Here is a 16372-nt window from a genome sequence, read left to right as displayed (position 1 = left end):
AGAATACCAAAATTCTTCTTCTCATTTGAAAAATGGTGAAACGAATTAGCTTAGTATTTCTGAATCAAAATGCTTTATAATTTCTGTTCTATAGTGTGCTTTGACCTTTTGTCCCAGTTTGGAAAGTAAACAGGTGCTGAAATGGAGAAATGTGACAGAAACTCCACTTCCATTCAGCTGTATTTATTTCCATGTGCAGTACTGTTAAATTCTGGAGGGCCTTTTGCAGCATCATGTACCCCAGAAAGAAGAACCAGGAGGAATGGATTTGGGAGCACTCTGTATTTCCAGCTAGTGCTGTCTATTCTACCACTAATGGAGACGGCCTTTACAGAGATCAGAACTAATAACACATACAAAACTGATGGCCACATATCGGCATACATTTTAGCTGAACAGTTTCAGGTTTAATCTGGGAATGGCAATAAAAATAACAAATAGAAAAGTCTTTTTAAACTGCAGTGCATTCACCTTTGCTTTGCCATTTCCTGGCCCATTTCTTTCTTCATTCTTTATGCCACTTCCATCCCATAGATGTGCCTTTTTAAAATTGTTTTAAAGAGAATGTAATACATAATATCTGTCTCTGAAATAGCATAGGGGAGAGGGAAGTGGGGGCGACTAAATTTTTTTGATAAGTTTTTTTGCAAGTTCAGTACAGAGCTGGGTTTAAGCCACAAACTTGGCACTGGATTTGATGTAAACTTCAGGGAGGAGGGTGCTGCTGACAGGCAAAAATGCAGTTTGTGAAAGCTCCATAGTGCTTCCCTCCCTATTCTGCAACCAGAAATACTGCATGGGCACGCAGCACAAAGGGAGGCGAGATGCTGGTACAAGCAGTTTCTTGCATTCAGCAGAACAGGCCCTGGCTGTGGGAAACCAATATTGGTTTTGAAAACAATCTTTGGAAGCAGTGTACATTTCTCAGGAAGCTCTGCAGGTGGCCCTAGCACTGAGTTTTTAAAAGCACAAAGCTTTTAGGCATCATCACACAGATCTGCTGTATACTTAAGCCTGTTCTTAGAGTGGATGCAAGGTGCCCTAAATACAAGGTTGTTATAGTAATAATAGTAATTAATTATAATAGCACTATTAACAAAAGCTGTGAACACTCTACCTTACATGATCCTTAAAAGGGAAGCTCAAAAGCTAAAGTGTAGAAATAGCTTTTTATTGGTTTCTCCTTTCTGTGATATTCATGAGTCACAGGTCTGTCATGAAAAAAAAAAGCTTAGACCTGCCCCCTTTTAATAGTTTAGCTGAAGGTGGAGAAAGATGATGCAAGCTGTTTCACCCACTGCTGACCGAGCTTCTTACTCAGGACACGACAGAACTTGACTGCAAAGTCAAGAATCCCTGTAAGCAGCAGAATGGGAAAGGGGTATCCCTGGAGGCTGCTCTGTCTTTCATTGCCAGCCTCTATAATTATACACTGCCTTTCAAAGCAACTTGTGAAAGCTGTCTTTGCAGTCCGCTTCTTTTTCCCAGGCCCTGGGGAAAGTGCATCATAGCCATTCCCTGCCAAATCCAAACACCTTACGATCAAGCATTTCTAAATATGGCTCTGCAGTAGAGCTGCTGGGGGGAAAAAAAAAGATCAAACTTTTTTTTTTCCCCTGAAAAATGGCATTTTGTTCAACCCATCAAGCTTTACAGAAATATCTAGATTGTGAAGCATGTCTCACCTGGAAAATGTTTCAGGTTCAGAATATTACTGGAGAGTGGGGAGTCGAAAGGCTTTATAGTAGCTGTTAGCCCTAACTCTCCAATATTTTTCTTTCCATTTCCAGGTCACAAGTTAAAACAAACTGTGTTTGTGTTTGGCAAAATCTTTCAAAACCTTACACTTCTTCATAAAGTGGAAGTCCTCTCAATCTAGCCCTAGTGTCAAAGATGCTGTCAAAACCATGCATAAAGTCTTTGTGCTATTTCTAATAAATGCATACTTACAGCACAGATAACAAAGGATAAGTGCATGTCCTCCTGTGTGCTTATAGGCAGGGAAGAATAGCTATTTTTCTCTCCATGGCCTCATGTGGTAAGAAGCCAGATCATTCCAGCTCATGTTATTGCATTCCTTGGGAACATTCCTGTACAATGCTGCACTGCTTCCCCGGTGCTAAGTGATAAGGATTGTAACTCCTTGATTCTGTCTGGTGAACATTTGTGGGAGCAGATTCAATTTCTTAAGTGAGTAAAAGCGCACTGACATAGTAGGTATGGACTGCATAGGCTACCTCTGGATAAGGGAAGGCAAACATAGATGTGTCCCTCAGTTGCTCTCTTCTCAGCTGATTCAGGTTCCCAAGGCTAAACTTGTTGTGTTATCCTTTCCAGTGACTGTTCACTTTGGAAGGATAAAGAACTATTTTAAGTTCTCATTTATATGGTGTGCTATAAAATAAGGCCCAAGATGGATCAACAGGGGCTCTGTTTTTTAACAACAGTGACTTAGAGATTTGCACATCAACCGTCTCTCCTGTAGAGTCAGACAGATTTACAGTGCCTGGAAATGTTTGCCAACAAAGATGTTATTGTGACTCCAGTGCCTGTTCAGGGAAGTTTATGAGGTAGAGTTAGAAACTGTTCATATTGTCTTCCTGCACTTGATGTATAGGAGAGACAATATGCCAAATGCATTGCTGAGTTACAAGCAAAGCTACTGCAATGTTAGGATTGTAACTAACATCAAGTACCTCACTTTCTGGTCTGTTGCCTCCACCCTTCACCTAGAAAAGAACTCCCATATTTAACCCTCCTTGCGTGACTGTGGGCAACTCAATTATCTTTTCTGTGTTTTTGCTTGCACAACTGATAAACAGGGGCAATGTTCATTATCTGGCTCAAATTATTTGCATCTGTTCAATTCTTTGTGAGAAAGTTACCTGGTTTTTCATATGATTGGTTGTGGTTTACAATACTAATAACTGACTTTTCCTCAGATGCCATCAAAGATGTGTCACTAAATGGCAGGTCATTTCTATAAGTGGGCATAACTCCATTGGGATTCACAGCAACTGAATTTTTGTCTGGATATTCTTTTCCTTTCCAAAATATGCTAATGTTTCATATTGATCTCTTGGGTTGCCATTTTTGCTTATTCTAAACTCCCGTCCACTGCTAATACAGTTACTTAAGACAGCTCATAAATCTTTATCCAAAGACAGTTCCATTTGCTAGTGGAGAACAGAAGGTAGCTCAGCTTCTTCTGCTTGTAATTCTTGGAGTGTAGAAAAGTTTCATATGTGTTTATATGCCTAAAATGCACCTTAACTAAATCCCTCCTGTGGCTTTCAAACTGAATATTAGCTCTCTTTTTAATTAACTTTTAAATAACTTTTCTCCTTTTTTTATTCTCTTGGAGGAAATTAAGTAGGTTCCATAGTAAATATCCTGCTCAGGGAAGATCCCTTGCCTCATTTCTTCTACACTTTGCACTGACTGTGTTAAGCCTGTGCTCAAGAACCAATGCTTTCCTGTGAATACATCACTGACATTAGCTGCACATTCCTTGGATAGCAGCGAAGTATTCAGCTGTCTAGACACAGCCAAATAAGAGCACAAAGCTTACTTTGAGCAAATCACTAACAACTTCTGTTGGCCAACAATGGGCAGAAAGGTTCTCTGATCCCTGTAGCTGTGGTGCATGGGAGTAAGTCCAGGCTCTATGCGGACTAAGTCACTGCAACATTTTCTTCTCCATCATTTCCATTCTAGGAAGAAAAATATGATCCAGAGAGACTATAAAGAAATGTGGGAACACAGCCACAGTAGTCGCTGCTAAATCTCACATGTTGGTGTGGTCATTTTTTAATAGCCCAGGTGTAACATAATGGAGGGATATACAACAGGCAGATGGTACCAGGCCAATCTCTCTGTTGTTGGAATGGTTCAGTTTATCTCACATTATTGTCCAGTTCTATGTTTGGAACATTACTTTGTTTAGGCTGAAAATTTAGCATTGAATATTTTTTCTGCTTGTGGTGAAGACATTTTCTCTTTATGATCCATTTGGATTTAGAAGTAAAGTTTTGAGAGGAGCTGGTTTTTGCCTACTTCCTTGGTTTTAGGAAATATTTGCCCAGAGAACTGACTCTTTAAAGTACCCAAGAGACAGATTTAACCGTATGCTCCATTAGAAAGAATGAGAAAACTGTATACATTTCAGGATAGCAGATAAAAAGAACATGCTGAGAGGAGCTTCATTCATAGTCTGAAGAGATTTTCAGGCCTGAACAAAAATTGGATTAACTGAAGCACTGTTTCTTGTGATTCTATTTTGGTTTCATTTTTTCATTAGAAACAAGCAGAATCCTTAATCAAAGTTATGGCACACATGGGTCATTTTTCAGTGCTATGTGTAGCAAATTAGACATAACACTCTCGGTATAACAGAAATTGATCATTTAATCTATTCTAAATAGTACAATAATGTAGATTGTCACAGTACATGCCATTAATGTCAGCTAGAGTAGTTGACCTTGTGAGGTGTGTGGATTTTCCATCTGTTTTGTAAATGAACTTTTACAAAAATTTTTAATGATCTTTGTACCAAGAAGAAGCCTTGAGATTACCAGCAATGATACTACAAACAGCGCCCATCTCATTTATTTTCCATTGACATTAAAGTCACTGCATCATTCTAATTATATTGAAACCCATAATAAAGACCTAAGTGCTTGGATCCTTGCAGTTATGTTGAAAAACAGATGCAGGAGGCCTTGTGAACTGTCTGCTTGGTACCAATGGGGAATGTAATGCTTCAGCCCGTTCAAAGGTTTTAAGCCTGTGAAGGCTTGTGAGGAAATGACAGATAATAAATTATTTACATGAAAATATGTTAAACAAGCACGAACCAGAGCCAGCAAAATGAGTGCATTTGTTCTGCTTCATGGACCTTCTCCTGCTTTTCTCACTGGGAATACCCAAGAACTGGTGTTGCTTCACTGCTACTTTGCCATTGCAATGTACCATGCTGTAGAGCATTGTAGAGTGGGAAAAAAAAAGAGGTGCCAAAAGGGATTTGAAATATTTCCCTCCCTCTCTCCCTCTTTCTCTCTCTCCACTCAAAATACTTTCCTTAGCCCACCCAACATACCTAACAGAAGGTCCTCTGGCTCTACACATGCTGCTGTTGTCTGCTGTCCCCAGCCAAGCTGTGGATACAGAAGCAGGGGAAAAGCTTTTCTTTCAAACATTGTATTACTATTTCAGGGTACTGATAAAGGATCTGTGATGCAGCAACAAGTATTCAGGTGACTTTTCCTGTCCTTCAAAATGTGTAACCAAATGGCTCAGACACAGCTAAAGATTTCCTGCATGTAAACTAGAATTCACTGAAATAACAGTTGGCTTTCAGACAATTGATTTTCCAAAGTTCTCTAAGCACATTGATGGCCTTTTTGTCCATTTGCAAAAAGCAAATGTTTATCTAGAAGCAGAGGTTTATCTAGAAGCAGGTGTCAATGACAGCATAAGGACATGCTCTTTACATTTCTGCAGCCTCAGCTGGCTTTGCAAGGAGTGAAGTTCAAGGTCATCAACAAGGAACGTTCCAGAAAGTTGTCATATTTAGCATAAAAGAGCACACTCATCAATCATCTCTGTGAAGCAAACAGGATTTTGACAAATGGCATGTTTATATGAACTGCCTGAAACTATTGCTATTTTAGGAGACCTTGCTCTATTGTCAAAAGTAGAAGAGCTAAAGCTATTTCACTTCTTCATGCAGTAAAATCACCTGGTGAACTGTGGCACTACAGTCTTGCTGATAACCAGCCTGAATACTTGATATGTGCCTGTTCCCCCTTCTCTGCTGTCATGCACTGCACACATCATCCTCAATAGCCATGGAGTGAACAGGGTCCCTCTGTCTGCTTCAGCTGACTGAAGGCAGAGTCCTGTTCTCCAAAGGCTGCACAGACAGAGCTCGCTGGCAGTATGATAAGAGACCTCTCCCCTCAAACCCACCTGGGGATGAACAGCCATGTCCCTCAACTGTCCTCCTTGCCAGTGTGCTTTCTCTTTTTCCTTCCTCCTTCCTCTTTGGCATGCTAGATGGCCATCTTATTTTCCCAAACAGTCTTCTGCCGTTTCATTACAAAGCCTTTATTTTTGCCTGTGCTGGTGCAATGTCCTTCAGCAGTACTTGTGGGTAGGTACCTTGAGAGGTGGAAGATCTGATGAAGAGGATGACAGCAGTGAAGATTTTGTCTCCAGATAGCCTCAGTCTCTCAGCTGTCACAAGGCAGTGATATAAATGAGAGACAGAAGAGGAGAGCCTGAATGTGATAAACTAATACACTGCCAGTGGCCTTTGTCTTCTTAATATGGCTTCACTTCTGAAATTAGGCAGTGCAATTTTAGCATCTTACATCTTTCCTACTTCCTCCTTCAGAAACTGCTAGTGTGTCAAAAACAACAAATACAGATTAAATGCTAACAATAGCTAAGGAAAGCACCTATGTTTCCTATGTTTTGTAATTCTAGTTTCTTATTTTGAAATTTGTTCTGAATATTGGGGGGGGGGGGGTGGATTTTTTTTTTCTTTTTGCAATTTGTTGTAAATAGTGTTTTGATATTGTTTTTGTTACATTTATGACTAAATTTTAATAGTACTATTATTCAAATTTTATTGTGCTTCATTGAGCTCCCATGACTGAACTCTGACAAAACAGCATATTTTGTATCCCAAAGACCTCCAGTATTATCAGTGTGATGATCTTCAGCACCCCTTGGTCCAAGCAGCAGACATTATCTTTGAGCTCTTTATCAGACAGTTTTCCCTCTCTCTTACTCATCTTGCAAATTAAAGCAGAGGTTAACCTCAGCCCAGTACCACCCATAGGCCCATACATCTGGACTCTCCACCGCACCTCATCCCACAACTCCAGTCTTGTTGGCATGCCACATTTTCCATTCACTCTGTAAGTCCACAGAATATTTGAAGATATATAGACACAAGGAATTCCTAAGGATTCCTTTATTTTAGTTAGCATGGGAAATCCGCCGGTCCAAGCGAAAATATACATATTTCCCTATCTTGACTTTCTTACATTTTTGAGCAGCTGGGGGACATCCTTCATCTTCCACATTGCTCCTTTTCTGTCTTTATTGTAGATGTCCAAATACGTGATTCCTTCTCTGGTTCTTCAGTCACAAATAATTTGATAGAAGCATTTCCCCACTGGAAGAGTGGCACTTCCCTTTCCTACCTCATGTCCATATTTCCTATTCCCATGTGTGTCCTTGCATTCACCTCTTTGGCCTTTCTGTTTTCAAAGGGCTCTACCAGAACCTTTTTTCTTTGGCTCTGTCTCTGAAGAAATGCTAATGATGTAGACCCCAATGCCTCACAGAGGAGCTTTCCCCTAAGCTTCAGCTATCTTATTGTTTTGCCTGACCAAGTCTATTCACAAGATAATAACACTTAATGAGTCCCTCTCTCTCTCTCCTTCCCACAGACAGACTTGTAGACGCCACTTTTTGGCTTTTTAGCCTTAATAGTAGGAAGCAGTCACTGCAAAGGCATGTCTTCATTGCAGGCAGAGCTATGATTGCATCACATGCAGACGTACTTGAGTTACCTTTATAGTACTCCCAGTACCTTGCTGGGTTACTGGGAGCCATTCTGTCAGCCCGAGGAGACTGTGTGTTTACCTGTGCCTTTAACCTGAGCTAACCTACAGCCTCCTGCAACTCCATTTCCATTTGCAGCTGGGTTCCCCCAAGTATATTCCCATAGGTGTGTATCCAGCAGACCTCCTGTTGTATTGTAAATATTTCAAAATTTTCAGATATCAAAATAACACCAACAATTCATAAAAACAATCTGGAATCCATGTAGTTATTGAGGAATTTTCTATGCAGACTCATGAAAAACCAGGCTTATGCAGTGCCTCGTAAGAGATATTATGTTATAGGAAAGTATTTTCTGAAAAGGTGACTTTGGCCAATTTTATACTAATAATATAATCCCAACATAAGCACCAAAATGGTCTTAGCAGGCTTACAGCTACACTCCTACAGTGACTTTTGATGTCAGGGTAGTCTAGCCAGGTGCATATTTACTGAGCAGCAAAGGGGAATGTATCTCTACCGGAGTGCTCCAGTCACACACAGGCACCACTGGGCATCCTCTGTACTTCCAGCCTTGAGTAAAAGTACTCTCATGACACAATTCATACCTGTAAAATGTGCTGAGCAGCTAGTGACCTATTTCCACTAAGATTTGTCTGTCCGGAGTCTCCCATGTTACACCATCTCCTTCCCTGCATCATGGACATAAATGTGCTGGCAGAGAGGCAAGAGTGTCCTGGCTGGATACTTGACTGCCTTCTCCCAGGAGAACCCTCATTTTTAGCTCATGTTGTGGATTCCTCACCTCAGCTGCTGAATGGTGAGCAGCTGCCTTCCCCTGTCTTTTCTTCCTTCTTTTTCTACATCTGGCCAAGATCCCTGAGGAGCACTTCCTTCCTGGTCGTAGAGACAAGAGGGCTTTTGCAGACAGCTGTTCCCCCACAGATGCCAGACAAATGATGATCCTTCCCCATCCTGAAATTTTGCTCTGCAGTTAAGCCCCATTTTGCCATTCTCCTTACTGCATTTCCTAATAGATGTTAAATCATTTGGATTTTTTAAAAATCCCTTTGCTTTGTATGTGAGCAATCACTGTTGCATTAGTCGTTGCACCTATCTGCTTTGTCTGAGGCACTATTTGTGGATTAGTGAGATCCATAATTTGAAAATTATATGTATAAAGAATACAGGAACATGAAAGGAGTGGCATGTTCTGGCAACTGTGAGGATGATCTGCAGGTGCGAGTTGCAATTTATGAAAATTAGCCCTGAACTTTGTAGGTTGAATGTTAAGTTTGTTATGTCTTGCTTTTGCAGCCTGTATCCAGTTGCACTGAGTGCCACTTGGTTACCTCTTTTATATCAACCAAATGCAGTTATGTATCTTTTTCTTACATATCACACCTGCATGACAATTTTAATTAAGATTTTTTAAAGTATCATGGATTATTTCAGATCAAGATCTTGGCTGGAAAAGTATCTAAAGTAACAGTTGTTATGTTTTCATTAAGAGTTCCTTGATACCATTCATAATATAAACATTGAGCTGCTAAAATTGCTGGCTTGCTGAACACTAGCTCTTTTGTTGCATTTTATGATCCCTAATTTCCTTACTAATAAGCTATGGGTCCTTAGCGTATTTAGCATGTTAGCTGCAACCTCAGCAAACACCGATTCGTCTGTCCTTTGAGTAGGGTGCAAAAAAGGCTGACAATGCACAGAGGGTGCCTAAAGCAACTTGTTCTGCAATGAATTCAGCTGCACAAATGTGACTCAGTGCCTGCCCCTCTCTTTAAAAGTAATTGTCCGGAACAGCTGACTCAACCAGCGTATAAAACTCAGCCTGTACAAAGAGCTCACCTACGCCATTTGATGACTTGTTTTTGCTGCTCTGTGCTAAGCATTCTCAAACTATTCCTTGCAGGGTGAACCCCTGCCCATAGGACACCATCCACCTTCCTATTGAAAGCACTGAGACCTTTACAGTTGGCTTCAGTGGTATGTGAAGCCTGTGATCATCCCCGTACAGGTATTAGTTCCCAAGAATAGTCCTCCTCCCACCATTGTTTTCATTATTTGCTGGACACCTTCCTCTCCCACTACACTTTCAAAAGTGGACTTCCCAACTCTCCACTCATTGGACTCCCAGCCTCTGGAGCAATAACTTTAGGGATGGATGGATTGAAAGTTGTGAGGGATTCTCAAGGGGAGTGCCCAGGGACACTGAATACCCTTAGTCACATGAAAGTGAAGTAGTCTGTGACTGCATGGTCCTCCACCCCCACATCCAGCCTGGACTATCTCTCCTCTTATTGAAGAAAAAGTGATAAGCATAATGTAAGCACCATCTTCTGAGGTTATCTAATATTTGGAACCAAGAGGGACAAAATCAGGGAACAAGCTTGATGCTGAAAAAAGTGAGCATTGCTCATACCAGGCTATGATGAGCTCTGTGCCTTGTCAGATCCATGCCAAGGACACACATGTGATTCTTCACAGGATGTGTGTCAGGGCTTACAGGTGGGGTGGCTCACACAGCTGACTCCATGTTCATATGAACATGCCCCTTCTGTGCTAATTAGATAGGAAAACTCATGAACTTTGGTCAGAGAAGGAGGGTTAGCAAGCAGAAATAAATATCAGAGAATAAACTGTTGTATGAAAGAGAAACAAAAAAAGGAAGGATATGCTGGTAGACATTTGGTAGAATAAGAAAATAAATGAAAACATATGGAAAATAGTTACAGGGCTATGTATTACCTCCGCCCAATTTCAGTCATCAAGTGCTGCTCTGGTCCACCCACTGTAACCTCTTCCCTACTCTTCATTTTCTCTTACTCTAGCTTCTCTCCAGTTCACACAAATCAGCGTTTATTAATCACAGATTTTTTAAATTATTAGCTATGTTTTTCAATTCACTCACCTGACAGCTAGTTATACCATCATCTCCTCCTTGTGTTCAGGACTTCTGTGGTTTACATATTCATCCCTCTTCCAATTTTTCAGCCTTTATCTTCAGGGTCTGTCCTCAAGGCTTCCTGACCCTCTGCCCATAACTTCCTTACCATTCTATTCAATGGAAGTGTCTCTCCAGTAAGTTTTATATCTGCTTTTCCATTTGTATTTCTCCCATTGAAAATGTGTCCAGAGATTGTGCAAAGGACAACAGAAATTTCCCCTGAAAGGAAAATCTAGGAAAATAACTGACATATATATAATCATATTAATTCAGTTTGGGGAGGTAATAAATACAAATTTTCTTTTCAAAATTTCCTTTAATATTGATTTTGTAATGGTGTCATTTTGAAATAAATTATTACAGTACAAAAATATTAAAGATTGAAATTTTCACATTTCCAAAAAATAGCATGTATTGGATGTTTCAAAAAGGTGGGGTTTTTTCTTCAGAATTTCCCTTCACTAATGATAACCAAAGTTGAAAAGGGCTGCTTTGATTTACAAGTAATAAAAACTTTGAAATCATAACACAAACTACAAAAGTCCTTCCTCTGCACAGGTTTAAATAAAATAACTTGCAATTTACTGTACATGCCAAAATACTTTCAGAAGTCCAGGGGAAAAAAATTATTTTGGAATATTGGGGACAACTCTCTTTCACAACTATTCTGGATGCATGGCTAACATATTACAAGAACAATCTGATTTTCTTACAGGTAAGAGCATGTTAAGTATCCAATCCAATAGTTTTGTGAAGAGTTCCTGCCAATTTCCGATTGCAAATATAGAAAAAACTCGTGATTTGAAATGTTTCCAACTCAAAGCAATCATAGTCTAAATCTTCCTTCTTCGTATGCCAAGTGTATATACTCTTGAAAATTCTTTACCAGTGTGTACTATCATCAAAGGATAATACAAAATTATATGTAATGTCTGCCTTGAAAAACATGTCAGTATTGCATTTTAAATACAAAAATATAACTTGATTCCACTGTGAGTGTTATTAAAATCTTCTACATAAAGATGAAATTGTACCTTATTTTAAGATGTATTCCAACCCATTTCTGTAACATCTGAAAATAGGCTTGCGTGAATTCTTCAGCAAACCAATTCTTTCCTAAGTAAAGCTAAAATTACAGAATCAGGTTATATTTCAGTAAAATAAAAGTGTTTTGACATTACTCATGGGCCACATTTTTAAGGCAAACAGAGAAGTTATTATCTCTTCCATGACACATTTGAGTAGCCACTTCTAAGTGGTTCCAGCTTTGAAATCTGAGGAATTTTAGCCATGAAAAGCAAATACATTGTATTTCTGCTCCTCCTGTCATCTATAACTGTGCACTAGTGAGAACAAAATCTTCTCACAGAAACTATTGAATACATGAACTTTTAAAAATAATTACATGGTTTTCCATATGATACAAGCAAGAAATGAAGCACTGGAGTTTACCAAATGCAGGCTAACTCCTGCTATGATTTTTAGAAATGTTTTAAGTTAGATTTTTCTACTAAAAGTCTCTGTATCAGTTATGCCAAGAAGTCCACTTTCCCCAGATATGCTTTATTCTCAGCTAATGGTGATTCTTCTACAAATACAGTAGAGTAGTAAACCAGATTGTGAGCTAGTATATTAAGCCCAGGCAAAACTGTAGATTCCTACTTAAAACAAAACAAAACCAACAAAATCGACTCATGCATTTGAGACAAGTTGTTGCACATTCTTTGAGGTTAATATACTGACAGCAGAGAAAAAAAATATAAATCTAAATCTACAGTAATAATAAATTCCACAGATGAGAAAGTCACATATTACTCTCATTACTGGAAAAGAATCATGAAACAGTGGAGCATCAGATACAAGGCTGAGGCTTTCCTTAACCCCTTCCAAAAGTGATACCAGATAAAAGGTGGGATAGTGCAGGCACATTTGAACAAACTGCGTCCAGATGTGCACTGTGGGCCTGATCCAAGCTGACTGAGACTGATGGGGAGACCCTCACTGATTTCAGTGCTGTTCAGAGCTGGCTTTCAGAAAAGTGACTCCTCAGCCAAGTGCCACATCACCAGGTCATTCCTGCACTGCTGTGCCAAACACTGCTCCTTCTCTAACAAACTGTCTTTAGTCTTCTGGTTGGTCATGTTGCAGCACTCCTGGGAAGGTATGGAAAAGCAGATGGAAAACTAAGAACAAAAAAGGCACTTAGATGAAACTTCCTTGCAGGGGGGCGAGAGACAGAGAGAGAGAACAACTGGGAGAGATCAGACAGAAGTTTTTGCCAGGATGTGTGAGTAAATGACATCAGGCATTTATGGAGGTTAAAGCAGTAACAGCCAAATTTCTCTCAACCTTGAGAGAACCCACTAAGGGCTCTGAAACGGAGTGAAAGGAAGGGCAATCTGTCTAGTACGCCTGCTTGACGTATGTGTGTGTCCTGAACATCATCTGTGCATAAGCCTCCAAAACCGCAGCACTTCAGTATGCAATCTCTTCTTGTGTTGCAGAATCAATGTCTTTCTCTTCAATGTCAATCTCTTGCATTACCTTGGAGGGGACCATGAGCTGATTTTCCAAAGATTTCTAAAAAAGTTGTATACCTTCACTGGTCTGGAGAGAAAATACCCATGTCAATGAAAGGAACACTAGGTTTCCTGCTCAGGCTCTCAGCTTCTGTTGAAATCTAAATATGAAGCTAACCACAAAGTTGTGGCCAAACTCTGCCTTGGTGTCGGATAGCCAAACTCCATTGAAATCCATAGAGTTGAACCCCACAACACAGTATATAGTTTTTCCCAGTGCTTCTATACATTTTTGTTTCTTACATTCACCTCAACATTTCTACACTAATCTCTCACTCTCCAATTTTCCAGTATAGATCATTATACAGACATTTTACTTAAGGCAAGATGTCTTTTTGTTGTCCCTGGCAGTAGATCAATGTGGACTGGCCAGTAGAGGGTGCTACTTGAATTTGGGAATAAAACATATTAATAACCCTTAAGAATAATCAGATTCCCGAGCTTATGCAAATCACAGGGGTCATCACCTCCTTCTGCCATCAGCACTAAAGAAACTGAATGATGGTATATTTTTTTCCTGAAATGCTTGTTTCATCTGGTAGTACAAAATGCTGAGTAGTGATCTAAGAGCAGCTTTGGATTTATGCTCTGTCAGCAGTCTAAATGGCACTAGATACTACTGATCAGAAATAAGCATGCATACACAACCCAATACTCTTGGTTCACTTTGGTAGATTTCTCATTTTATATTCTCTCCACAAATAAATTGGAAGTTAGGTTTCCACTCCAGGTCAGGTTTTTTTACCTCTTTGCCTTTTACCAGACCAAACCAATCTGCTTGAAATTTCATAAGTGTGTTATTCTGCCAAAGTAGAAGTTTAATGGAAAGTTTGAGGTAAATTCAACAAGATGTTTGGGAGACATGAGGGCTCAAAAAAGGAAGCGGTTTCACCTCTTGAAAATTTTCCTAACATTTTTTTTGGCTTATAGTAACTGCAAAATGGCTTGGCTGAGAAACTAGAAATTTGTTTTAATCTTTTGTAGATGGTGATTTCTGTTTCCTTTGGCTTCTTTTGGGGTGCTTCAGGGGGCAATTATTTAGTCGCTAAAAGACATTTATGCAAACATTTAGGGTTCCTAAATCCGCATGTCAGCTTTTATAGGGCTTATGAAATCCACAATAGTGGAATGCAGCCTTCCCAGACTTTTTCACAGGGTAACTCTTGTGATCAGAGCAGTGCAAACTTCGTTTCAGGAAAAGCTTTAGTAGGTTTCAGTTGCCCTGTGAGAAGCTCTGAAGAGTCCCACCCACAGCACAGTCAGGTCCTCCGAGACCAGCTCGAGGCAAAGGCCATTCCCATAAACGCATTTTGCTTCCTTTTTGTCTCTACATCTGCTTAGAGCTCTCCTACTTGTCTCTGTTATCTGCACGTACATCTCTTGGCAAGATTTGAGGGAGAAGATATTCTTCACCACAAATCTAAACTGGTTCTGTAAGCTATGCCACTCCCAGTGCGTGGCCAGAGGCAGGCCTGTATGTAAAGTTTTACCCCAATGACATCCAGGAAAAAAAAAGTCAACTTTTGCAGTCTTCTCACTGGTTGGTAAAATGTCCTGTACTGACCCTGAGGACCACGTCTTTAAGTGTAGTTAACAGTTTTTAAGTAGTTAGCAAATTTTCCATGATGAGGTTTGAAGGTAATCTGAACTTTCACAGTACGTGATTTGTTACTCCTGTTGGCCCAAAGTCTAAGGATTGAAGCAATTTACTGGCAGATTTTTTTGTAGAATAATATTAAGAAAAAGCTGAGCTTCCCTAATGATTTATGAACAGAATATGGTCAGAATTAGCACCAACCTGGTGAAGACACTGTTCCATTTTTGAGAGTTTTGTGCTGCTCCCAACTTCTTGGATTTACCATGAATTATAACTTTTTCAATCCAAAAATACAGAAATAAGGAGGTAGCATCTAAAAATATAAGTCAGAAAGAATCTGTGGAAGTTTGGGAAACTTGAAACCAGGCTGTCAGAAAGGAATGAAGGAGGTATGCAGAAAGTATAAAAGAATTAATATTACACCTGCAGGCAGAATTATCTTCCAAAGTACAGAACATTTTCCAAAAATAGTTTAATGTTATTGAAATGTTGCCTAGAAGGAACAATGTGTAAAGCCAGTCCTGAGACAACCCTTGCATTATGAGTGAGATGTCCTTCTGTCACCAAACTTCCTTTTTCCCTGTTCCCTCTTTTCTCCTGTCTCAACACACACAGCTTTACTGTAGAATCTATTTTATGAAGGGAAAATATATTTTGAAGAAAGCCTTGATTATAGTCACCTATCAGCCTGGTATGTATGCAGTTACTGGCCCAGAGTTTTATGTGTCAGTAAGACAGCTAGTAGTGCCACAGAAGTAAAAAAGTGGTACCTTAAAAGATGATGTGCTAAATTTGCGTTGGTTAAACTAATGGAATCCTGGTGAATTCAGAGTCATGGACTTGGTAGGGAGCAAGACACACTAACAAAATGAAGTGAAGAATGAAGTAGAAGTGGCAGCTGTCTCAAAAGTGTGTGAGAAGTGAAAAACTAAATAATATCTAAAATTGCTACAGAAAGGGGGTTATTGAATGTTTCTTTCTGGAGAGCAAAGGGAAAACAAGAACAAAATTCTTTTCCATGAAAATCCTTGTTACATTTAACAAAATGGCCACGACTTATAAGTATGCAGCCTGTTTACAAAGACTTTGTAGGCTTCACTTTGCTAACCTCTTCTATAGAAGGAAAGTCTGCACTGGATGATTTTCAACCCATTTGTTGTTTCTCTTCCACCACACAAAAGTATTGAGAAAGCGCTGATGAACAGAAGACCAGAAACGGAAAACAGATCAGAAAAGAGCAATGCTCAGACACCTCAGGGGCAACCCTGAATGTTGTCACTCTTCCTGTCAATGCTTTCTCAGGAAGAGACATTTTTCATCCTGCAAGTAATTATGAGGACCAGTCATCGTCTAAAGGAAATTTCTTCATTAAAATCCATTTGTCTTGTAATTTCTCTGTTTGCAAATATGTGGGATTTTTTTTCATCAAACAAGTCCATCACCTTTCCCATACTTGAAAGGGAGGCTCCAGCAAAGAGTGCTTGCAGGTTCATTATTTGGCTCAGTTATTTGCCAGATGTGAGTGAGGCCGTGTTTTGGCTAGCCTGTATGCTCTAATGTAATATTAAACCAAATAAAAAATTATATGGGGTCCAAGTACAGACCTGCAGCTAAGAGAAGCGTTTTATGAAAAAAGGAAAATTCCTGAAATTTTATCTT

The 16372-nt window shown here is 39.6% G+C and overlaps 1 long non-coding RNA gene across 3 annotated transcripts in view; it reads right to left on the bottom strand.

The window, feature by feature from the left end:
- LOC140650026 (uncharacterized) overlaps nt 1–5164 on the bottom strand; it is a 29931-nt gene extending 24767 nt beyond the window's left edge. For 2 of the 3 annotated variants that reach the window (XR_012041826.1, XR_012041825.1), the window contains exon 1: nt 1951–2091. This is a non-coding gene — a long non-coding RNA (uncharacterized lncRNA). Of the gene's footprint in view, nt 1–1950; nt 2092–5098 lie in introns of those variants that run through there. The other variant, XR_012041827.1, reaches the window with a different exon arrangement.
- Between the last annotated feature and the right edge of the window lie 11208 nt (nt 5165–16372).

Source organism: Ciconia boyciana, chromosome 3, assembly GCF_034638445.1.
Source record: "Ciconia boyciana chromosome 3, ASM3463844v1, whole genome shotgun sequence".
NCBI classification, from domain to species: domain Eukaryota; kingdom Metazoa; phylum Chordata; class Aves; order Ciconiiformes; family Ciconiidae; genus Ciconia; species Ciconia boyciana.
This window is presented reverse-complemented; position numbering and strand designations above follow the sequence as displayed.